The sequence below is a fragment of the Triturus cristatus genome, chromosome 7 (assembly GCF_964204655.1).
Source record: "Triturus cristatus chromosome 7, aTriCri1.1, whole genome shotgun sequence".
Lineage (NCBI taxonomy): Eukaryota > Metazoa > Chordata > Amphibia > Caudata > Salamandridae > Triturus > Triturus cristatus.
Genome location: NC_140590.1, coordinates 1,881,510,954 through 1,881,535,653, shown reverse-complemented (window position 1 = coordinate 1,881,535,653; position 24,700 = coordinate 1,881,510,954). Strand labels below are relative to the sequence as shown.

At 47.4% G+C, this 24,700-nt stretch overlaps 1 protein-coding gene across 5 annotated transcripts in view; it reads right to left on the bottom strand.

Moving 5' to 3' along the window:
* CLCN1 (chloride voltage-gated channel 1) overlaps nt 1-24,700 on the bottom strand; it is a 1,161,279-nt gene that overhangs the window by 199,604 nt on the left and 936,975 nt on the right. The gene's annotated exons all lie outside the window — the stretch shown is intronic.

The window sequence follows — 24,700 nt, the reverse complement described above, 5'->3', positions numbered from 1 at the left end:
TTACCTGTCAGACCCTAGTACAGTGCACCAGGAGTGCCCAGGGCTGGTAATCCAAATGCTGCTGGTGGGCTTGCAGCACTGGTTGTGCCACCCACAGAAGCAGCCTGTAAAAGTGTGTCTAAGGTCTGCCATTGAAGAGCCTGTGTGCCGTCTGGTACTGCCATGCTGACTGGGCAAGTGCACCCACTTGCCAGTCCCTACACCTTCCCTTTTCTTCATATCAGACACCCCTATGGTAGGCCCAAGGGCAGGGTGCATTGTAAGTATAAGGTATGACATGCCCTGGTGTGTGTGGCATGTCCTAATAGTGAATTACAGCCATTTTCGTTTTTCACTATTGCAAGGTTACCTGTTCCCCATAGGCCGGAATATGCAGTTTGATTATTACATTTTATAATCCTAACTGACTCAGGGAACATGGTAGGAATTCGAGATTAGTATGCCTGAACTCAGAATGATAAAATACATATTTTAGTGAAGTTGATTTTAACATTCTGTGTTTGAAAATACCACTTTTAGAAAGTAGGTATTTTCTTGTCTAACCATCCAAACCTGCCTCTGCTAGGCTGTGTATTCCTTGTCTGGAGTTTGAGTGACAGGAGCTGGGGGGATTCCAGGAGACAGGGTGAGTCAGCACAGGGCTGAATAGAGAGATCTGCATCTAGATGGGTGGGAGGAGTTGCACCTGGGACCTGAATAGGGCTGTGCCTTCCCTCCACAATGCTGGCTCCACCTCCTGTGGTGTGTCTGATGTCTCTGCCCTGCACTCTGAAAGGAAAGAAGGAGTCTTGTCAACAAAGTGCTCCAAGACTGACCAGAACGGGTTTGGACTAGGCAAAGGCCTCTCTGCCTTCAGAGAACAAAGAGAAACTGGGTAAAAATATTGGGACCCAAACCCAAGAACTTTAGATCACTTTGGGAAACAAGAAGAAACCTTTGCTGAGGAGTGGAACCAGATGAAACTGTGGAGAGACTATCCCTAAGCTGAAGTGCTGCTTGGGGGATTGGCCTGCAGTGGTTGCCTGACTGCCAAAGAAAGGAGAAAGGACTTTGTGTGCACTTTATTCAACTTGTGAAGGATCTCCAAGGGCTTGGAAAAGAGCTTGCCTCCTGCTGAAGTCTCAGGGACAACAGACTTCACCCACCAGCTCCCCAAGAGTTCTTTGGAAGTGCCTGCTGTTTTGCGAGGCTTTCTGAGGGACTGCGTGTTGCAAGGGTCTGGAAGCGCGACTCACGAACAAGAAGTGTGTCGCCGAACTGCCGCTGCGCTTCACAACACAAAGCGCCTCACATTGCCGGAGAAGAGGATCAACGTCGCATAAGATGCCGCCGCATCACCGGGAAGCGTGTCGCAGAAGAATCGTTGAGTCATCGCAGGTCCACCGAAGCACCTTGCATCGCTGGAGAAGAGGATCGACGTAACATCAGACACCACCTCATCTCCGGCAAGCGTGTCGCAGGGCCTGTCGCGGCGCATCACCGGAGCAGAGGATGGATGTCGCATAAGGCGCCACAGCATCTCTGGGAAGCGCGTCGCAGGGCCTGTCACGGCTAATTGCCAGAGAAGGGGATCGACGTCGCATCAGACACCGCCGCATCACCGGGAAGAGTGTCGCAGGGCCTGTCACAGATCGCATCGTGAGGAAACATCTCGCATCGCCGGAGAAGAGGATCAACGTCGCAGCAGACGCTGCTGCATCACCAGGAAGCGTGTTGCATCAAGAAGAAAGCGCCATCTTTGTTTCTTTGCACCAGATCTTCAACACATCACCGTCCTCGCAACACTTTCGTTGTCTTGCGTTACGCATCTTAAGGTACATAGAACTCTGAGTGTCGCATTTACCATCTTAAGAGAACTAAGCTAAGTCTACCATTTTAAAGTACAGTATTGTGGTTTTTTGTCGCTTAGGGTCTTGTGATAAGTCTATATAAAAAATACTTATTTGTGATACAAAACTTGTGTGGTGTCCATCTGTAGTGTTGTCACTTGATTACTGTATGTGTTCACAAATGCTTTACACACTGCCTCTGAGATAAGCCTGTCTGCTCGTGCCAAGCTACCAAGGGGGTGAGCAGGGGTTATTTTAGGAGTGTACCCCCTTACCCTGACTAGACGCAAGGGTCCCTATTTGTCACAGGTACCTACCTATGCCAACTAGAGACCCCCAAATCTAACATTGGTGGCAGCGGTGGGATTCTGGACTTGCATTTGTGACTCATGTACAGTGATTGGTGAACACTATTAGTGAGTGCAGACTAAAACACAACCACATACTTTTGGTAGATTGCTTTTTCTGGGACTTTCTATTTTTGCAAAAAACTGCCAAGTTTAACAACCATGGAGAAAGCAGCATCCATAGCTTCAGTTGATAATGATTGGGAAGAGGAGAAATTAGAATGCTACACAGTTAACCAGCTCAAGCACTTCTGCAGGAGGTTCAAAGATTCTATGACCGGTATCTCCAGAAAAGAGGATTTCCAAAAGGTGCTGAGGGCCTGGAAGGAAGCAAGGAATACCCCTGAGAATGAGGAAGGGGATGAGAATGCAGATGGGCAGCTGGAAGGGCCATTGGGTCCAGGAAGGAGGAGAGCAGTCTCCACAGCGGTTAGCAGTGTTTCTGCCAAAAGCTTGTCTCCAGAGGAGTTGGATGACAGGGAGAGATGTAGGGTACATGAGATGGAGCTGACCAAGCTCAAGTTAAATGGGCAGTGAGAATTTGAATTGCAAGCTAAGAAATTAGCCCTGGAAGAGAAGAAAATGCAGTTTGAACATGAGAAGATTTTGAGGGAGTTGGAATTGAATCGTCAATGCTTGTTGAATCCAGGGTGTATATTCCTAAGGATGTAGTTAGAGAGTTTTATAAGAATGATGACATTGGGCAGTGGTTCAAGGCCTATGAGGTAGCCATGTCTTCCCACCGGGTCCCTGAGAAGGATTGCGGAGTGGGCTTGTGGGGGCGGTTCCTTAGTGTGGGGCAGGATACACTGTTAGATTTGCCTTCTGATGTCCATAATTCTTCTAGCCACATGAAAGATGCATTGATGTCCAGGTATGGGTTGACTCCCGAATTGTATAGGCAGAGGTTCAGGAATTGCAAGAAGATAGAGAGCAGTACCTGGGTGGAAAATGTCACTTTTTTCTGCAGAGCACTGGATGGTTGTGTGAAGGGTCGCAAAGTTGATGATTTTCAGGGGCTCCTTGATTTGATTGCATGGGAGCACTTGTCCAGTAATTATTTTCCAGAGCTACGCCAGCACCTGATTGATAGTAGGCTGACTAATCCTAGGAAGCTTGCTGAGGAGGCGGACCGCTGGGTCAGTACCAGGGTCCACAAGGGTCACGTGGGAGATTCAGCCAAGAGTGGGCAGGGTCCCCAGCAGAAGAGTGGGGGGGACAAGGGTGAACAGAGGGAGTTCCAAAGAATGCCCCAATGTAGCCCCCAAGGGAACCAAGGGAAAGGTTCCCAGCCTCCCCCCCAGAAACCATCAGGGGCCCGAGAGGTTTCCCTGTTCAAGGGGGACCCTGAGATGCTACAAATGTGGGGACCTGGGTCATAAAGCGAATTATCCCAGGTGCCACCAGTTTGTAAAGACAGCACTCCCTGGTACAGCCCCCCAGCAGATGGCTAGTGTAGCCCTGGGTGAGGAGATGGTGCCCAAGGTGGGCGGGGTCCCGCGGAGATATCCCTTGTCTCTTTAGGAGACTGTGAGGTGGTCCCCAGGATCCACCTGCCTGATAACACTAAGAAATACAGGCAGTGGGTGACCATCAATGGCCATAGAGTGGAGGCTCTTAGAGATACAGGAGCCAGTGTGACAGCTGTCAAGTGTCACCTGGTATATCAAGAGCAGGTTGTCCCCAATGAATTCTATCCAGTTGTTGCTGCTGACAACACAGAGAGCCACTGCAAGGTGGCTCAGGTTCCCTTTGAGTGGGGGGGGGGTCTCTGGTACTCTTCAGGTAGCTGTGATGTAAATTGGCAGCGATTGGATTCGCATTAGCGGAGTCCATCTTGTATTTAGATGCTATCTTGTCCATTTTGTGGAATCCATTTTGTATTTCTGGTAGCCATTTTGTTTGCCATGTGCTGCCACGTGCTCACCATGTGCTTTGTCCTCCCTCAGTGTTGACTGCTCTTGTAATCTGCCTAGAAACAAACTATATTTAGCATCTTCCACCTTTGCACATGCCCAGTGAGTTTTCAGCTGTCCTTGCAGCTGTTAGTAGTATGTAACTGTCAGGATGTGTTTACTAGCATTGGCAAACTGTTAACTCCTCCTACTTGTCGACTGTGCATTTCTATATGACCTTATATGTACATAAAACCTTCTCCTGTACTTGTACCGCCCTCTTTTCAGCCCCTGTGTGGGTATAAAAGGACCATGCTCCTTCTGTTTGGTGTGTTACTTCCTTCAATACCGAAGGGTGCTGTGTGAAAGTAGTTCCACCTCATGAGGTTTATTAAACTTTGTATTTTCTATTCCAGTTTCTGTGCCAACTTCTTCCTATTGGTCTGAGGACTCTGTGCAGAGAAGGGCGAACCCCTTGCACTGGTAGGCCTAGCTGAGGTCACCTTCTACAGTGAGGCCCGCCATGCCTGTTGACTGTTTGTTAGGGAACGATCTAGAGAGCTCACCTTGGGCGAAGGTGGAGCGGAGTGCTCATTTGGAAATGTTGGGTCTGCCTGACTGGGCGTGTGTCACCACACGGTCCATGGCAGCCAGTAGGGGTTCTCAAGGGGACCTGGAGCCTGAGAGGGGGGCCCAGGTGCCTGCCTTAGAGAGAGGAGGCAGGGGGTGCTGGAAACCAGCCCCCAAAGTTCCCACGGTCCAGGAGGAAGCAGACCCTGAGGGGGATGCCCTGGAGCCTACAGGGGAACAGGTAGCTGCACTGGGGGACCTGCCTGAGCTGACCCTTTGGCAGCAAAAAGGAGGACTCTCCAGGGAGGAGTTCTGTGAGGAGCAGAACAAGTGTCCTTCTCTCGGGGGTAATTGGCAGCAGGCTGCAGACCAGGCAGCAGGTGATCAGTCTGGGTCACATTGGGTCTACTGGGAGAATGGTCTCCTGTATTCTGAGCCTAAGGTTGCTGAGCCTGACTCAGACCGTGTGCTGGTGGTACCCCCGTGCTTCAGAGCCTTCCTACTGGAGCTGGCTCATGATGTGCCATTGGCAGGACATTTGGGCCAGGACAAGACCTTTGAGAGGCTTGTCACCCACTTTTATTGGCCCTAAATGCACAGGAGTTCAGACACTCACTGCAGGACATGTCAGACTTGCCAGGCAAATGGAAAGAGTGGGAGAAAGCAAAAGGCTCCTCTCCAGCCATTCCCTGTGGTCAGCACCCCCTTTGAACGGGTGGGTATTGACATTGTGGGGCCACTGGCCCCAAGACAGCCATGGTCAACAGGTTCATCCTGGTCTTGGTGGACATGCCACCCGGTACCCGGAAGCCATACCTCTCAGGACACTGACGGCCCCGTGGTGGGACGAGCACTGATGGGAACTTTCTCTAGAGTGGGATTCCCTCGTGAGGTAGTATCTGACAGAGGTAACAACTTAATTTCCAAGTATATGAAGTCCCTGTGGCAGGAGTGTGGGGTAACCTACAAGTTTGCCACTCCTTACCACCCCCAAGGAAATGGGTTGGTTGGAAGGTTCAACCGAACCCTGAAGGGCATGATTATGGGTCTTGAGGAACCTATGAGGCGTAAGTGGAACGTCCTCTTACCATGCCTACTCTTTGCATACTGTGCGGTTCCACAGAAATCTCTAGGGTTCAGCCCCTTTGAGCTTATCTACGGATGCCCAGTGAGAGGACCTCTAAGTTTGGTCGAAGAAGGCTGGGAGCAATCTCCCAGGAAACCTTCCCAGGATGTATATAGCTACATGCTGGCCTTTAGGAACCAAACTAGGCGTTTCAGGCAACTCGCTGAGGCAAATCTGGAAGCCAGCCAGGAGGAGATGAAGCGGTGGTACGACCAGAATGCCACTCTGGTAGAGCTTCAACCTGGTCAGAAAGTGTGGGTCATGGCCCCAGTGGAGCCCTGCACGCTCCAAGATAAGTGAACCAGACCATTTGAGGTTGTGGAGCGCAAACGTCCGGTTACATACTTGGTGGACTTACGGTCTCCCAGGAACCCCTTGAGGGTCCTGCATGTCAACCGCCTGAAGCCCCACTTGGAGAGGTCCCAAGTGGGCATGCTCTTAGCGACAGATGGTGAAATGGAGGAGGAGCCCGAGCGTCTTCCGGACCTCCTGTCGGCGATAGAGCAAGATGGGTCAGTGGATGGTGTCAACCTCTCTTCCACCCTGACCCCTGAGCAACAGAATGACTGCCACCAGTTGCTGGGACAGTTTCTGATCTGTTCTCCCTGATTCCCGGTGTCACTGATTGGTGCGTCCATGATGTGGACACTGGGGATAGTACACCTGTGAGGCACAAAACCTACAGGGTGACTGACAGGGTGAGAGCTTGCATCAAGGAGGAGGTCTCCAAGATGCTTGCATTAGGGGTGATTGAGTCCTCTAACAGTTCTTGGGCCAGCCCAGTGGTCTTGGTCCGAAAGGCTGCCGCACCAGGTGCCACGCCAGAGCTCCGGTTCTGTGTGGACTACCGAGGGCTCAATTCAGTCACCAGGACTGACGCGCACCCCATCCCCAGAGCTGATGAGCTCATAGATCGGCTAGGGGCTGCACGGTACCTCAGCACGTTTGACTTAACGTCTGGGTACTGGCAGATCACCTTGACTGACGAGGCAAGAGAGAGGTCAGCATTCTCCACACCAGATGGGCACTACCAGTTCCGGGTTATGCCCTTTGGGATGAAGAATGCCCCTGCCACCTTTCAGAGGTTGGTCAACCAGGTGTTGGCTGGACTGGACGAGTTCAGTGCCGCCTACCTGGACAACATTGCAGTGTTCAGCGCCAGTTGGGAAGAACATCTATGCCACCTCTGGGAAGTGTTGATGGCGCTGCGGAGGGCAGGCCTCACGATCAAGGCGAGTAAGTGCCAGATCGGGCAGGGTTCTGTGGTGTACTTGGGACACCAGGTGGGAAGCGGCCAGGTGGCACCCCTGCAGCCCAAGTTTGAAACCATCCTGGCTTGGGAGCCCCCCAAAACCCAGACAGAGGTGAGAGCCTTTTTAGAACTCATGGGTTACTACAGGAGGTTTGTCAAGGGGTATGGCAACATTGTTGCACCCTTGACCGCGCTGACTTCCAGGAAGCAGCCCAAGAAAGTGATTTGGACAGGTGCTTTTGAGGCCCTGAAAACTGCTATGTGCACGGTGCCCGTGCTCCTGGCACCCAACTTCTCCAGAGAGTTCATAGTACAAACAGATGCTTCAGAGCATGGTGTGGGGGCTGTTTTGGCACAGATGAATGAGGAGGGCCTAGATCAACCCGTAGCCTTAATCAGTAGGAGGTTACTTCCACGGTAACAGAGGTGGAGTGCTATTGAGCGTGAGGCATTTGCTGTAATCTGGGCACTGAAGAAGCTGAGACCATACCTGTTTGGGACTCACTTCCGGGTTCAGACAGACCACAGCCCCTCAGATGGTTGATGCAGATGAGGGGTGAGAATCCAAAGCTGTTGAGGTGGTCCATTTCCCTACAGGGGATGGACTTCACGGTGGAACACCGCCCTGGTACAGAACAACCAACGCTGATGGTCTGACCAGATTTTTCCACCTTAGTGATGAGAACTCCCAGGAGGTAGGGTAGTTCTCCCCACATTTCAGCTGGAGGGGAAACGTGTTAGACCTGGCACCTTGGCGTGGGTCTCCCTTCCATTTTTTACTGTTGCCTCATTTGTTTTGCTGGTGTTAGATGCTTTGGGCACTGCGCCACTGCTGTCCAGTGCCACAGTGCAAGTGCTCCCTATTGTAAATTGATGTATGGATTAGTGATTCCATGATTGGCTTGTTTGGTTTACCTGTCAGACCCTAGTACAGTGCACCAGGAGTGCCCAGGGCTGATAATCCAAATGCTGCTGGTGGGCTTGCAGCACTGGCTGTGCCACCCACAGAAGCAGCCTGTAAAAGTGTGTCTAAGGCCTGCCATTGCAGAGCCTGTGTGCAGTCTAGTACTGCCATGCTGACTGGGCAAGTGCACCCACTTGCCAGTCCCTAAACCTTCCCTTTTCTTCATATCAGACACCCCTATGGTAGGCCCAAGGGCATGGTGCATTGTAAGTATAAGGTAGGACATGCCCTGGTGTGTGTGGCATGTCTTAATAGTGAATTACAGCCGTTTTCGTTTTTCACTATTGCAAGGTTACCTGTTCCCCATAGGCCGGAATATGCAGTTTGATTATTACATTTTATAATCCTAACTGACTCAGGGAACATGGTAGGAATTCGAGATTAGTATGCCTGAACTCAGAATGATAAAATACATATTTTAGTGAAGTTGATTTTAACATTCTGTGTTTGAAAATACCACTTTTAGAAAGTAGGTATTTTCTTGTCTAACCATCCAAACCTGCCTCTGCTAGGCTGTGTATTCCTTGTCTGGAGTTTGAGTGACAGGAGCTGGGGGGATTCCAGGAGACAGGGTGAGTCAGCACAGGGCTGAATAGAGAGATCTGCATCTAGATGGGTGGGAGGAGTTGCACCTGGGACCTGAATAGGGCTGTGCCTTCCCTCCACAATGCTGGCTCCACCTCCTGTGGTGTGTCTGATGTCTCTGCCCTGCACTCTGAAAGGAAAGAAGGAGTCTTGTCAACAAAGTGCTCCAAGACTGACCAGAACGGGTTTGGACTAGGCAAAGGCCTCTCTGCCTTCAGAGAACAAAGAGAAACTGGGTAAAAATATTGGGACCCAAACCCAAGAACTTTAGATCACTTTGGGAAACAAGAAGAAACCTTTGCTGAGGAGTGGAACCAGATGAAACTGAGGAGAGACTATCCCTAAGCTGAAGTGCTGCTTGGGAGATTGACCTGCAGTGGTTGCCTGACTGCCAAAGAAAGGAGAAAGGACTTTGTGTGCACTTTATTCAACTTGTGAAGGATCTCCAAGGGCTTGGAAAAGAGCTTGCCTCCTGCTGAAGTCTCAGGGACAACAGACTTCACCCACCAGCTCCCCAAGAGTTCTTTGGAAGTGCCTGCTGTTTTGCGAGGCTTTCTGAGGGACTGCGTGTTGCAAGGGTCTGGAAGCGCGACTCACGAACAAGAAGTGTGTCGCCGAACTGCCGCTGCGCTTCACAACACAAAGCGCCTCACATTGCCGGAGAAGAGGATCAACGTCGCATAAGATGCCGCCGCATCACCGGGAAGCGTGTCGCAGAAGAATCGTTGAGTCATCGCAGGTCCACCGAAGCACCTTGCATCGCTGGAGAAGAGGATCGACGTAACATCAGACACCACCTCATCTCCGGCAAGCGTGTCGCAGGGCCTGTCGCGGCGCATCACCGGAGCAGAGGATGGATGTCGCATAAGGCGCCACAGCATCTCTGGGAAGCGCGTCGCAGGGCCTGTCACGGCTAATTGCCAGAGAAGGGGATCGACGTCGCATCAGACACCGCCGCATCACCGGGAAGAGTGTCGCAGGGCCTGTCACAGATCGCATCGTGAGGAAACATCTCGCATCGCCGGAGAAGAGGATCAACGTCGCAGCAGACGCTGCTGCATCACCAGGAAGCGTGTTGCATCAAGAAGAAAGCGCCATCTTTGTTTCTTTGCACCAGATCTTCAACACATCACCGTCCTCGCAACACTTTCGTTGTCTTGCGTTACGCATCTTAAGGTACATAGAACTCTGAGTGTCGCATTTACCATCTTAAGAGAACTAAGCTAAGTCTACCATTTTAAAGTACAGTATTGTGGAATTGTGTCGCTTAGGGTCTTGTGATAAGTCTATATGAAGAATACTTATTTTTTATATAAAACCTGTGTGGTGTCCATCTGTAGTGTCGTCACTTGATTACTGTATGTGTTCACAAATGCTTTACACACTGCCTCTGAGATAAGCCTGTCTGCTTGTGCCAAGCTACCAAGGGGGTGAGCAGGGGTTATTTTAGGAGTGTACCCCTTTACCCTGACTAGAGGCGAGGGTCCCTACTTGTCACAAGTACATACCTGTGCCAACTAGAGACCCCCAAATCTAACACTGTGTTTGCAACAAAACGATGCACCCACCCAACTGAGGCGTAATGAGGAGAAATACCTTTATTTAACCCCATGTTACTTTCTGTTTTTTATGTGTGATGCATTCTGCAACACACGTAGAAAAAGAAAAGTGCCTCCTAGGATTGTTTTTGTGCAGGAAGGTAATGATTCCTCCACGGAAACACATCTCTCTATAATGCAGGCCCACTTGCAGCATGGTGTCCGTGGCCTGCATCGGCACAAGCCAGCACACAGTGCACCAACTCTAGGAGGGGGCAGAGGTACGCCCTCTCTTAGAAGGCAGGAGTGCACTAACTCTAGAAGAGGGCAGAGGTGCACCCTATCTTAGTAGGCAGGAGTGCCCCAACTCTAGGAGAGGGCAGAGATGCGCCATTCTTAGTAGGTGGGAGTGCTCCAACTCTAGGAGAGGGCAGAGGTGCGCCATTCTTAGTAGGCAGGAGTGCCCCAACTCTAGGAGAGGGCAGAGGTGCGCCCTATCTTAGTAGGCAGGAGTACCCCAACTCTAAGAGAGGGCAGAGGTGCGCCCTATCTTAGTAGGCAGGAGTGCCCCACCTCTAGGAGAGGCCAGAGGTGCGCCCTATCTTAGTAGGCAGGAGTGCCCCAACTCTAGGAGATGGCAGAGGTGCGCCATTCTTAGTAGGTAGGAGTGGCCCAACTCTAGGAGAGGGTAGAGGTGCACCATTCTTAGTAGGCAGGTATGCACCAACTCTAGGAGAGGGCAGAGGTGCGCCCTATCTAAGTAGGCTAGGAGTGCCCCAACTCTAGGAGAGGGCAGAGGTGCGCCATTCTTAGTAGGCAGGAGTGCCCCAACTCTAGGAGAGGGCAGAGGTGCACCTTATCTTAGTAGGCAGGAGTGCCCCAACTCTAGGAGAGGGCAGAGGTGCGCCATTCTTAGTAGGCAGGAGTGCCCCAACTCTAGGAGAGGGCAGAGGTGTGAGGTTCTGTAATTCTCGAGGCTGACTCCATTTTATATTGTGCCACCATTTTGTGTTGCCCTCACGTAGGCCTGTGAAGGTAGCCTGGCGAACAAAGTGGCCTGGCCTTCTTAGTCTATGTATACATTAACTAGGTTTCTTTCTGACTCTGGAATGAACTGTAAGAAACTGACCTCTTCACCTGAAACTGACCTTGCAAAGCCAATTTCCCTGATCGATCTTTGTCTGAGATTGCCAATCAATGTTCAGGACATCGTTAACTTTTAGTTTCCTTGCACATGCCTTATCTTGTTCATCATCTGTTACAGTTTCTTTTTTATGTTTCTTCATTACATGGGTTATGCTTTCAATTATAGGTTTGTCCGGCTTTTGGAGATTGAATTTGGGACATTCCTAATGATTAACTTTTGGGTTGGGATACTGTACATGTAATCATGCCATGCCCTGCAGTGCCATATAAATCAGATTAACCTTTGTGAACTATGTAATTATAATGTTTTGCCCATATCCTGTTAAAACCCCAAAGGCTACTCACCTGCTGACCCTCCAGATTTTCCATTTGTTTAGGAATGTCATTGGTACAACTCCCTTACATACATTCTATGGACTACCTCATTCAGTTGCTACGGCTTCTGTGTGACATAGTCACACTCATTTGAGTTTAATAAAAATGTTCTTTTATATTTCAGCTTCTGTGCCAAATTCTTTATTATTGGTTTGAATGGACTAAGTATCAGTGTGTCAGAAGCTTCAAGTAACACTGGAGTCGACACTGATTCCTATGCCCACTACCTCTGAAAAAGAATTCAAGAAACACTCTGGACAATTGCTGTGAATTAATTGGAAAATAACAGACGAAGTCTCTTACCCTCAGTATAATCTGTACAAGCCCCTGGAGGTGATTGATGACAGGCAATGTTCTGTTTATCCTCACAAGAGTCAAGCGAAGGAATAATGGAGAATGGTCTGACAACACTCTTGAGGAATTGTAATGGAGTAAGTCCCGACTCAAGGAATGAACTTTGAAGTAGACACTAAATGACTTAAAACCTAGCTATGAGTAACTAATATTGTCCTATTGAACTGACTGAACTGTGAAGGAGTACTGACCCCAATTCTGATACCAGCGATAACTACTAGAATTTCGTGAAGTGGCACCAACTAAATACATACTACGAATTCTTCAATTAAAGTCACTTGCCAGAATCCCACGTTGCGCATGCGATAAGAACAACCAAAACAGAAGCGCTGACAGGAATCCCCTAGAACAAGAACTTCACTCAGAGCCACGCTGTGACTCCGGTGAAGAGGTCAGTTGAAGTGCGCAGATTCCAGAGCGGCTGTGCGCTTCATCTCCACAGCTGCTCGCGCGCTCTCGAAGACTAGAGCGCTCACTCCTCGCTGTTTGTAATCCCCTTCGGCGGCCATGTTGGGATACTCGCTTCTTCAGGTTCTGTACACAGCGCCGCAGGAACAACGTGGTGACTCTATGCTGCCTTCGCCAACATGGATATTTGGAGCCCTGCTTTAATGACCGTTGAGTTTTTTGCTGGCACTGATCTAATGCTGGCTATGGTTCTGGAAGTCTTGACAGTACCCCCTTTCAAGAATGGTCCTTCCACAGCGGGCTTGTTGGGGTGTGCCTGATGAAAGGCTTCAACTAGTCGTGGGGCATTTACATGGACTGCTGGTTCCCACGACCTCTCCTCAGGTCCGTACCCCTTCCACTCTATCAAGTAATACAGTTTGTTTCTCGCCACCTTGGAATCTAAGATTCTGCTGACTTCGTATTCTTCGCTCGATTCTACCACTATGGCGGGTGGAGAGTTTTTAAACCTGACCTTGTCTGGACTTTTCTTCAGAAGGGAAACATGGAAGGTCGGATGAATTTTCAATGACTTTGGTAATTGTAACTTCGCCACTACAGGATTTATGATCTTCTGAATTTTAAATGGCCCTATGAATCTAGGCTGAAACTTCCGATTACCCTTTAATCTCAAATGTCTTGTGGATAGCCACACCTGGTCACCTTTTTTAAACTGTGGGCCTTGTCTTCTCTTTTTGTCTGCCTGCTTTTTATAGGATTGTTTGGCCTTGATTAAATTGCTCAAAGCTCTTTTGTAAGAGCTCTGTAGCTCTTCCATTACTCTAGCCACGGCAGGGACCTCCCCAATCTGTTTCCCCAGTGTGATAGCTGGATGTCTGCCTGTGTTCAAGTAAAATGGAGTGAACCCTGTGGAATCATGAGTTGCGTTATTGTATGCGAATTCTGCAGTCCACAGTAATTCGGACCATTCAACATCCTGCTCTAACAGATAGAGGCGTAAATATTGTTCTAGTTCCTGGTTCAACCTCTCGGTCTGACCGTCTGTCTCGGGGTGATAACTAGTTGAATAACGTGCGTCTATGCCTAAGTTGTGCATAAAGGTCTTCCAAAATTTCGACATGAACTGTGACCCCCTATCTGAAATGATTACTTGTGGAATTCCGTGTGCCCGAATGATGTGTTGGTTGAATGTCTGTACTAATTGCGAAGCTGTGGGTACAGTCTTGAAAGGAATGAAATGTCCCATTTTGGAAAATGAGTCCACCACCACCAAAATCACTGTGTTACCTTGACTAGAGGGCAGATCCACTATTAAATCTAATGTCACGGTGTGCCAGGGGTAGGGTGCGTTAGGTAAGGGTTGCAATAACCCTTGCGGGGCCTGACGACTGGGCTTCCCTTTGATGCAGATTTCACAGGTCGAAACATATTGTCTTACTTGGGCTGCCAGATCTGGCCACCAAAAGTGTCGCCAGACCAGTTCTTCGGTCTTCTTGACCCCTTTGTGGCCTGCCATCCGATCATCGTGACAACCTCTCAAAGCCTCTTCTTGGAGTTTTCTGGTTGGAAGATATAGCTTGCCTTCATGATATGGGAGTCCTTCGACAAGGTTTCTTTTACCATCTGCCTCGGCCCACTTACGAAGATCCTCTTCTGAGCAGACTTGCTGAATTTGTTCATCGAATTCTTTCATTTGCATGGCTCCGATTATTTGTTTCAATGGAACTATGGGTTCTTCGACTGAAGGTTTCTCTTCGGCTGCTGGGTTCATGCGCGAAAGAGCATCGGCCTTCCCGTTTTTCGCACCTGGTTTGTACGTGATCACGAAGTCAAATTCTGAGAAGTACAAGGACCATCTCAATTGACGTGGCGAAAGTGTTTTAGCAGACTTTAGGAATTGGAGGTTGCGATGGTCTGTAAACACAGTGACAGTATGCTTGGCCCCCTGTAAGTAGTGTCGCCAATCTTGGAATGCTTCTCGAACAGCCAGTAATTCCTTGTCGGCGATGGAGTAATTGCGCTCCGTGTCCGACAGCTTCCTGGACCGGTAGGCCACCGGATGCAGTTGTCCCGTCGTTTTGTTCCTCTGTGACAAAATTCCTCCGGTTGCGAAGTCTGATGCATCAGTTTCAACGAAAAAGGCTTGTTCCGGATCAGGGTGCATTAGAATGGGGGCGTTAATGAAGGCCGTCTTCAAGTCCTGGAAGGCTTGTTCTGCAGTTGCAGTCCACACAAATTTTTGTCCCTTCTTTAGCAGGTGAGTGATGGGAGTGACCTTAGACGAGAAATTAGGAATGAACCTCCGGTAAAAATTGGCAAAACCAATAAAACTTTGGATTTCCTTCACACTTCCTGGCGATGACCACTCCTGAATGGCACGGACCTTTGAATTATCCATCTCGACCCCAGCTGCGGACAACATGAATCCCAAGAACTCCACCTTCTCGGCATGAAAAGAACACTTCTCCAATTTCACGTACAAGTGGTTATCCAAAAGCTTCTGGAGTATAGCTCGCACATGCTTGACATGATCTTCCATGTTGTCGGAAAAAATCAATATGTCATCAATATAGACGACAGCCACTCGGTCCAAGAATTCTCTCAGAACATCATTAACGAAGTTTTGAAATGCTGCTGGGGCATTGCTCAACCCATAAGGCATCACTTGATACTCAAACAACCCATACTTGGTCCGAAAGGCTGTTTTCCATTCATCACCCTCGGCCACTCTCACCAAATGGTAAGCTCCACGCAGGTCAAGCTTGGTGTAAATCTTTGCTCCTTTGACTTGATCCAATAGTTGATTGATTAGTGGCAATGGGTACCGATTTTTCACTGTAACTTGGTTCAAGGCTCTGTAATCGATACACGTGCGGAGAGTCCCATCCTTCTTTGGCCGGAAGAAAAGCGGAGACGAAACTGGAGACTGTGATGGCCTTATGAATCCCATCCTGGTAAACTCTTCCAAATACTCTTTGAGGTAGATGTTCTCCTTTTCAGTGAGTGCGTAAACTCGACTGCAGGGCAGGTTGGCACCGGCTTCCAATTCGATCTTGCAATCATAGCTTCTGTGTGGTGGTAATTTCTCAGCATTCCTTTTGTCGAACACACTCGCCAAATCTTGGTATTCTTTTGGTATTTCCACTGCGCTAACAGTGCAGATGTGGAGCGACAACTTGGCCAACTCCGTAGCCGGCGATCCCTCGCACTCTTCTGAGTTCTTAGTAAAACAATTCCTCTGACAAAATTCCGAGTTCATCTTGACTGTTCTCCTCTCCCAATCAATAATCGGGTTATGCGTGGTCAACCATGGTAACCCTAAAATCAGCTGGAACTGGGGTGCGTCTATGAGGTTAAATCTAATAAATTCTCGATGACCCTGCAACCCTTCCAATTCTAAGGTCTCTGTTTCTTCTACTATGGGTCCTGAAGTCAAATTGGAGCCGTCGACTGCCTTTACGACTTCGAGATTCTTCTTCTTGATCGCCTTTATGCCCATTTCTTGCGCATATTTCAGGTCACAGAAGTTCCCAGTGGCCCCCGAATCAATCATGACTGAGACTTCTTCCAAATTCTGGGTTCCGAATTTGACTGTAAAAAATACTGTAAGATGGGGGGCCGCTGACTGCAATGTGTTAATCAGTTGCTGAGGTTCATGAGTTGACTGTTCGGAACATCCCACCAGGGCAACTCCTGTTACTGGTGGGATCGATCTTTTAACCCCTGGTTACTCTTGTTTCTCTTCGGACACTCCCTCACAAAATGTCCCGAGGTACCACAATACAAACACAACTGATTTGCTCGCCTTTTATCTTTTTCTTCTTGAGAGAGAGGGCCCCTGATGGAACCTATTTGCATTGGTTCCTCTCCGGTACCCGTATCAGGTTTTGAGGGTTCGGGTCTCATACGGTCTAGGCGTGGCACAAACGACTTGTAGTCTCGCTTCTTTTCTGACCTTCTTTCAAACAATCGATGCTCGATTTGAAGAACTAAATCAATAAGTTCTGAGATTTCCTGAGGACGTTTCGGGATCTGCGCCAATGCATCTTTTATTTCATCTTTGAGACCACGATAGAATATCGCCGCACGTTTACTGTCGGGCCAATCTGTCTCGACGATTAGTTTGTTGAACTGAGCTATATATGCTACCAATTCTCGATTGCCTTGCTTAAGGTCTAGGAGTTCGTTGTCGGTGGCTTGATTGGCCGTTCTTCTGTCGAATATTCGTAGAAATTCTTTCTTGAAACGATTGAAATCGTACAAAGCTGCGTCGTTTCGAGAGACCAACGGCATAGACCAGGCTGCGGCGTCGCCGCTCAAGTAAGACAACATGAATGCGACCTTGGCTTGATCCTCTTTGAACACAACTGATCTGCACAAGAAATGTAGAGAACATTGGGTCAGGAAAATCTGGGCCTTATGGGGGTCCCCGCTAAAGCGTTCTGGGTTGGCTAAGGGGACAATAGGTGCCACTGAATGAATTACTTGCGTGGCCACTTCTGCACCAGAGTTCTGAGAGGAGTTGAAGCTAGGTAAAGGAGTTGTTCCCGCTAAGAGTTCCTCTAATTTCTGTTGAACGTGACGAGTTTCTTGTTGGGACCTTTTTACCTCATCCCTCAGGACTCTATTCTCTTCTGTGGAACGTGTAAGTTGGGCCTGTAACCCTTCTAGGATTCCCGCCAAGGAGTTCATATCAAATCCCTCAGCCATGTCGACTCGAGTGAAAGGTTGGCACTTCAATCTGTCAGAAGCTTCAAGTAACACTGGAGTCGACACTGATTCCTATGCCCAATTTCGTGAAGTGGCACCAACTAAATACATACTACGAATTCTTCAATTAAAGTCACTTGCCAGAATCCCACGTTGCGCATGCGATAAGAACAACCAAAACAGAAGCGCTGACAGGAATCCCCTAGAACAAGAACTTCACTCAGAGCCACGCTGTGACTCCGGTGAAGAGGTCAGTTGAAGTGCGCAGATTCCAGAGCGGCTGTGCGCTTCATCTCCACAGCTGCTCGCGCGCTCTCGAAGACTAGAGCGCTCACTCCTCGCTGTTTGTAATCCCCTTCGGCGGCCATGTTGGGATACTCGCTTCTTCAGGTTCTGTACACAGCGCCGCAGGAACAACGTGGTGACTCTATGCTGCCTTCGCCAACATGGATATTTGGAGCCCTGCTTTAATGACCGTTGAGTTTTTTGCTGGCACTGATCTAATGCTGGCTATGGTTCTGGAAGTCTTGACACAGTGAGACCCCTGAGAAGGAGTTTATATTTTTTCAAATGGCGCCCAACGTGGGGCCTCATCAGAGAAGTGGCTATCTGTGGGAGTGATCTTGTCAGAAGACAGAAATCTACTGAGGAGGACAGGACAGGACTCTACTAAGGAGGTACTCTGTGCACGGAGATTCTGGGGATTCTTTGTCTCTGCAGCCCAGTATATTTCTGATCTTCCTGATTTTGAACCTCCACATGATGTCAACCCTGACTGAGAACCTTTTTGGCGTGAGTATTTTAAAAAAAAAAAGACCGTTAGGTCATTTAGAACTCGCCAGTTAGAATTTAGACAACCATTTGTTTGGTAAAAGTCGTTATGCGGCTCTTACTGTTGGTTTTTGCCTTGGATTGGTAAGGTAGTTTAGTAACACTTACTATAGCTTTGGAATTTTGGAATTTGTGTTGGCCAACTTTGGATTTGTATAGGTTTGTATGTGCGAATTGCAATTTGTGTAGGCAGGTAATGAGGAGATTTTTCTCTATCTGGTTTTGTTGAACGGTGCAAAGTACGGAGAGTACCTTAAGCACTACTTTGATTATAATATTGCATATTCTGCAGTATTTTTGGCATGCCTGTTTTCAAAGCTCACATTGAAGAATGTGTTGTTTTTTCTTGGAGGTACCATAGTGCGATGTGAAGTAAATTAGCCGGCTCCCCTAGAGGGAATACCTAAATAGGTTTAGGTATAAAAACATATTTCTTCCTTGGTGATTCTGTATCCCCAGGGAATTAAAATATGGACATAATACATACAAGGATCCTTTTTTCTGCGCAATCTTATGAATGGAGATATGCAGAGCGATTTTTGGTGTTCTGCCAGCCAAAGCTAGTGAATTGAGTGTATCTTGGCTTCTTGGAAATAAAGGTCTGTGGGGCTGTTTTTTGCAGTCTTTTGGAACACCATTGAGAAGCGCTTCTTGTAAATATAACTTACAACTAGTATTTACAAATGGTTTGGTCTAAGTACAGTCTGTGGGCTGTCCTTTGTTTCTGTCTTGAATATTGATCTGTGGGTTAAATGTGTGTTTAAATGTCTCTGTAAGTAAATAGCGATGGCGCTATTTATTAAATAAATGACTAAAGCGCGCTGTATTGTGTGTCCTGAGTGTTTGCTCCTAGCATTAAAATTTATTTTAAGTTGTGTTGAACCGCAGAAATGAGAACATTTGCATATGGAATTTCACTTGGCGCAGGCGTAAAAAACTAATTTTTCTAAGGATTTACATGAGATATGTCTAATGTCCAATCTCTGCAATTTGTAAAGAACATTCTCAGGATGATTAATATGTAGCACAATTATAGGATATTTATTTTTAAGTGCCCCAGGTGTCAAAGTCGAAATTGGGTGAGGGCACTATTTGGGCAGCATCTTTTTTCATTTAGAGTAGCTTTTTAAGTGCCTTAGGCTTCAGTAAATGCATACATTTAGGTATAATACAAATTTGCAGGTTGTTCTCATTTGGGGTTGCTTTTAATGGCTCAGTGAGCCAATGTGCCTGGTGCAGAGGTTTGAGTTTAATATCAGGGTTGAAGGTTTTGACTCTAGCTGGACCTACTGAGACGTTCATCCATTTAAGGTTGATGAAATGAGTACCATTGCATAGGGTGGTAACAAGCATTTGTTCTAAAGCTGGTATGTTGTGTCGTTGTGTTCTGTGAATTATTCACAGTAGATGTTTTTGAGTCTGGGAATAGGAGTGGATTGTGGCCCCTGAAGGGAGTAATATATATGGTATGTGGTTTTGGATAGGGTTGGTTATTGCAAGTTAGAAAGAGTTAGGTAGGCTTTTTGTCTTTGACAGCTTCAGGGTGAAGAGAGAGAGGGCTGAGGAGAGGCAGATTTTGACCTTGAGGTCAGTAAGGTGGGGGTTAGCAGTATGTTGAAACAAGATGAGTTTTGTATGACTCCTATGAAGAAAAAATGTTTGTGTGTTTTTCACGTTTTTGCATTTTGTCCTTCTATGAATTGTTCCTGCTGGTCCTGTGTGTCAGAAGCGACACAGTAAGTTGTATTTGACAGCTGATCACCACTAACTGGTGACCAGTTTTCAAAAGGAGGGTGAGGAGAGTAAAAGAAAGTGTACTTTTAATTTTAAGCCTGACAAATTAAGCAGGCCCGAATATTGGGTTTTGGGCTGCATGAAGTGCGTGCGTCACCGCTCATTTACATGTGCTATTGTAATTTGTCTATGAAGTGCGTGCGTCACCGCTCATTTGCATGTGCTATTGTAATTTGTCTATGCTTTTTGTGCTTGGTATACAGCACATATATCTGATGGCTTGACATGTGTGTTTTTTTTATTTTATGTATGTTTTTGTTTTATGTTGTTGCTTCTGATACTATTACAAGTTTTCCTGTGTTGTGAGGGGGATGTCATGACGATGTACATCTTTGAGCAACAATTGGTTGAACTTGCTCTGATACTAAATTTCACAGATATGATATTTTCATACTGTGAACAAGACAGACAACACTTCACCAGTGCATCATGTCTATTTGGCTATAATAGTATTGAAGAAAAATAAAAGAGATATACAGGATCAAAGTGTGTCACCTGCAGTTAGTCACGTTACTGCTCTTTCCCCAAGGAACAGGCAGCCCTAGATTTATGTTTCCTTGATTGGACCTAAGGATGAAATTATAGATCTGTGACTCTTGTACAAGGTGACCTAATTTCTATATTGCATTAGTTAATCATGTTCTGCTTCCTAAGTACCAGGTTTCATTTTCCCCGGGGAAGGAACTGGAACAGTAGTCAAGATTACCGTATATGGTGTAGCGGCCAGCGGTAGAGTTAAAATTTGTGTAACTTTGGCCTTTTGTGTATCACCCGTACTCTTGGTGTTGTGTCACATGCCTGACTATCACCCAAGTAATTTCTTATCCTGCCTATAGATTTTTCTTTTGCCGCTTCTCCCCTGATCGATGTCACATTGTGCCTAGTTATTGGGGATTTTAGTTGTGTCCTAATCCCATTTCCCTTTTCTGTATTCCTTTCACCAGTCAGCCCATTTATTATTGTTGGTGTATTGTTCAAGTTCACACTTCCAGACTGCAGTGATGTACCAGGGAACCCCATATTATGTATAATTCCCTTTCGTATGACCAGATGGGTTTTTAAGGGAGGTATCTACATGTCCCTGATAATCTGTATCATGTGCTTCCTCTTTTGAGGGGTTCTAGATAAGGAATTTAGGAACACCTAGACTTAATTATTGAGGAAAATATGTGTTTACCCCATTAGACAATGCCACTATGTGTGAGGACATCCATTCAGATAGAATTCCCATGTAACTATCTACCCCTAGATGGTAGAGGATATCCTCTCACATTGAAACCACTCCTTTGAAGATTGAAGGCCACCTGCTTGCAGTCCCCTTGTTAAATACAATGAACTGTTTTTGTACTGAATTTGAAGGAAACTAACAACTGTGTCACATTTCCCACGTCACTAGGTTCTGCGGTATCAAGTCATAATAACCTGCAGAACGCTGATTTAAGCCTAATTCCCATCAGTGACAGCTGCAAGATGAGGGCCGGAGGTCTTGGCCCTACAGTCCCAGCACCCAGAAAAGTAGCAAGGCTGGACAGTGATCGCCAGCGCGCCATCAATGGTATCTCCAAAGCATCGTGCTTGCTTCATCAGAAGGCGTTGAACATCAGAAAAGAAGGAGGAGCTGTTGATGGCAGGGTTGATTTGAGCCTTGAGTTTTCTACCTGTCATGTGCTGGTAACCTCTGACAGTGTGCAGTCCCTTGAACCCCTTGGCCTGCGTTTTGGCCACACCCCCCGACCCCCCTTTTTCTTTGCTCCAATGGAAGGGCAGTGCACCGGAGGATCTAAGATTGACAAAAGGCACTACATTATGGTGCACATGAAAGAGCAGCCTGAGCGTCCTTTGACACTGAATAATGAGTGTTGGAGCCTGAGAATGTAGACCCGGGTCTGCACAAGATGATCTGTGCCCATGACCAATGAAGAGCACATTATTTGTAGTGTCTGCCGCAGAGGAGAGACACTGGTGCACTGCCTTGAGACATTGAGACTTTTGAGTGAGCTGTGAGTGTTTGCCAGGAGGGCACTCCAACTAAGCAGTACTATTTTCATGATGAGGCCTGAATCGAGAGGCCCTGTGCGGAAGAAGACAAAGGAAGCAGATTTGATGGACGATAGAAGCCTGCCAGAGAGGCTTGGAACAGACTTTGGGCACAGTTCCACAAGCGATTCCAGTGCAATTGTATAAAGTAAATGTTAATTAAGTTCTCATTTGACTGAATTGCCATGGAAGAGGAAGTGGCTCCGCCTCTAGCATCCAAAAAGGGTCCACCAGAAGTGAGTCTTTGTGCTACTATGTGTGTTCGGAGACCTGTCCCGAGAGAAGTAGAGAATAATAAGATGATGTTACAGCAACACCTTGACGACCTAATGAATATCGACATAGACCCAGATTCAGAATAACATGAGTCTTAGGTTATTGCCTACGTAATGGCAAAAGGAGGGTCTGAGGTTCTGTAATTCTCGAGACTGACTCCATTTTATATTGTGCCACCATTTTGTGTTGCCCTCACATAGGCCTGTGAAGGTAGCCTGGCGAACAAAGTGGCCTGGCCTTCTTAGTGTATGTATACATTAACTAGGTTTCTTTCTGACTCTGCAATGAACTGTAAGAAACTGACCTCTTCACCTGAAACTGACCTTGCAAAGCCAATTTTCCTGATCGATCTTTGTCTGAGATTGCCAGTCAATGTTCAGGACATCGTTAACTTTTAGTTTCCTTGCACATGCCTTATCTTGTTCATCATCTGTTACTGTTTCTTTTTTATGTTTCTTCATTACATGGGTTATGCTTTCAATTATAGGTTTGTCCGGCTTTTGGAGATTGAATTTGGGACATTCCTAATGATTAACTTTTGGGTTGGGATACTGTGCATGTAATCATGCCATGCCCTGCAGTGCCATCTAAATCAGATTAACCTTTGTGAACTATGTAATTATAATGTTTTGCCCATATCCTGCTAAAACCCCAAAGGCCACTCACCTGCTGACCCTCCAGATTTTCCATTTGTTTAGGAATGCAATTGGTACAACTCCCTTACATGCCTGGGGCAGGATAAAGAGTATATAAGACGTGAAGTAAGACCATTCTATGGACTACCTCATTCAGTTGCTACGGCTTCTGTGTGACGTAGTCACACTCATTTGAGTTTAATAAAAATGTTCTTTTATATTTCAGCTTCTGTGCCAAATACTTTATTAGTGGTTTGAATGGACTAAGTATCAGTGAGACCCCTGAGAAGGAGTTTATATTTCTTCAGGTGCGCCATTCTTAGTAAGCAGGAGTGCCCCAACTCTAGGAGAGGGCAGAGGTACGCCATTCTTAGTAGGCAGGAGCGCACCAACTCTAGGAGATGGCAGAGGTTCGCCCTATCTTAGTAGGCCTGGTGCACCAACTCTAGGAGAGGGCAGAGGTGCGCCTTATCTTAGTAGGCCGGGTGCACATCTGATCTCTCCCTTACACAGTACGGAACACAGCCTTGATACGGTGTGTGAAATGTTTTTCAATCTGCCCCTTAAGGACCCTAAAGATAGACCTCAGGTAAAGGCAAGTATCTTGCGATGTATCCAATATTACCCTTGACCTCAGCCTGTTGCTGGCCAGTGGACTCGTGGCTAATCACGCCTCTGAGGAGCGGAGCACCTCAAGAGAAAGGGCCAAGAGGCAGCTGCCTCAACAGCAAGTCCAGGGAACACGTGACCCATTGACTAGGAGGACACACACCTTGGACTGGGCTATGAGTCTGTCCCTTCTCAGCAGTGTGTCACTGAGGTCACACTTTTTGTGCAGGAATAAATGTAATCTGTTCCACCTTTATCCATCTGTGCTAAGGCACCAGGACAAGTCGCTTTCATCATCATCATCCTCACTGTGGGTCACTGTGGTACTTTGTGCATCACTGTGAGTCACCATGGATCTTTGTGGGACACAGTGGGTTACTGCGGGTCATCATAACTCTTTGCAGGTCACTGTTGGTCGCAGTGGGTCATCTTGAGTCTTGGTGGGTCACTGGGGGTCATCATGAGTCTTCATGGGTCATTGCGGATCATTAAGGCTCATCATGAGTCCTTATGGTCTACCGATTTACCATGAGTCACAGTGAGTCTTTAGGGATCATAACGAGTTTTCATGGGTCTTCATTTGTCATTGTGGGTTACCATGAGTCTTCGTGGATCAGCGTAAGTCTTTGTAGGTCACCACAGCTCACTGTGAGTGTTCATGGGTCATTGTGAGTTCTCATGGGTCACTGCAGGTCATCATAAATCTATGTGGGTCACTGTAAATCACTACGAGTCGTTGTGTGTCAGCATGCATCACTGTTGGTAAGTGTGGGTCATTGTGAGTCTATGTGGGTCACTGTGAGTCTTTGTGGGTCGCTGTTGGTCACCGTGGGTCATTGTGAGTGTTCATGGGTCACTGCAGGTCATCATAAATCTATGTGGGTCACTGTGAATCACTACGAGTCGTTGTGTGTCAGCATGCATCACTGTTGCTAAGTGTGGGTCATTGTGAGTCTTTGTGGGTCGCTGTGAGTCACCATGGGTCATTGTGAGTCTTCATGCATCACTGCAGGTCATCATAAATCTTTGTGGGTCACTGTGAGTCTTTGTGGTTCACTGTGAGTCTTTGTGAGTTACTGAGGGTCACCATGGGTCATTGAGAGTTTTCATGGGTCACTGCAGGACATCATAAATCTTTGTGAGTCACTGTGGATCATCGTGAGTCACTATGAGTCTTTGTGGGTGACTGAATCACTATGAGTTATCGTGTGTCAGAATGCGTCACTGTTGGTAAGTGTGGGTCACTGTAAGTCTTTGTGGGTCTCTGTGAGTCTTTGTGGGTCACTGTGAATCACTATGAGTTGTTGTTGGTCAGCATTTGTCACTGTTGGTAACTGTGGGTCATTGTCAGTCTTTGTGGGTCACTGTGAATCACTATAAGTCCTTGCGCTGTCAACATGGGTCACTGTTGATAACCAT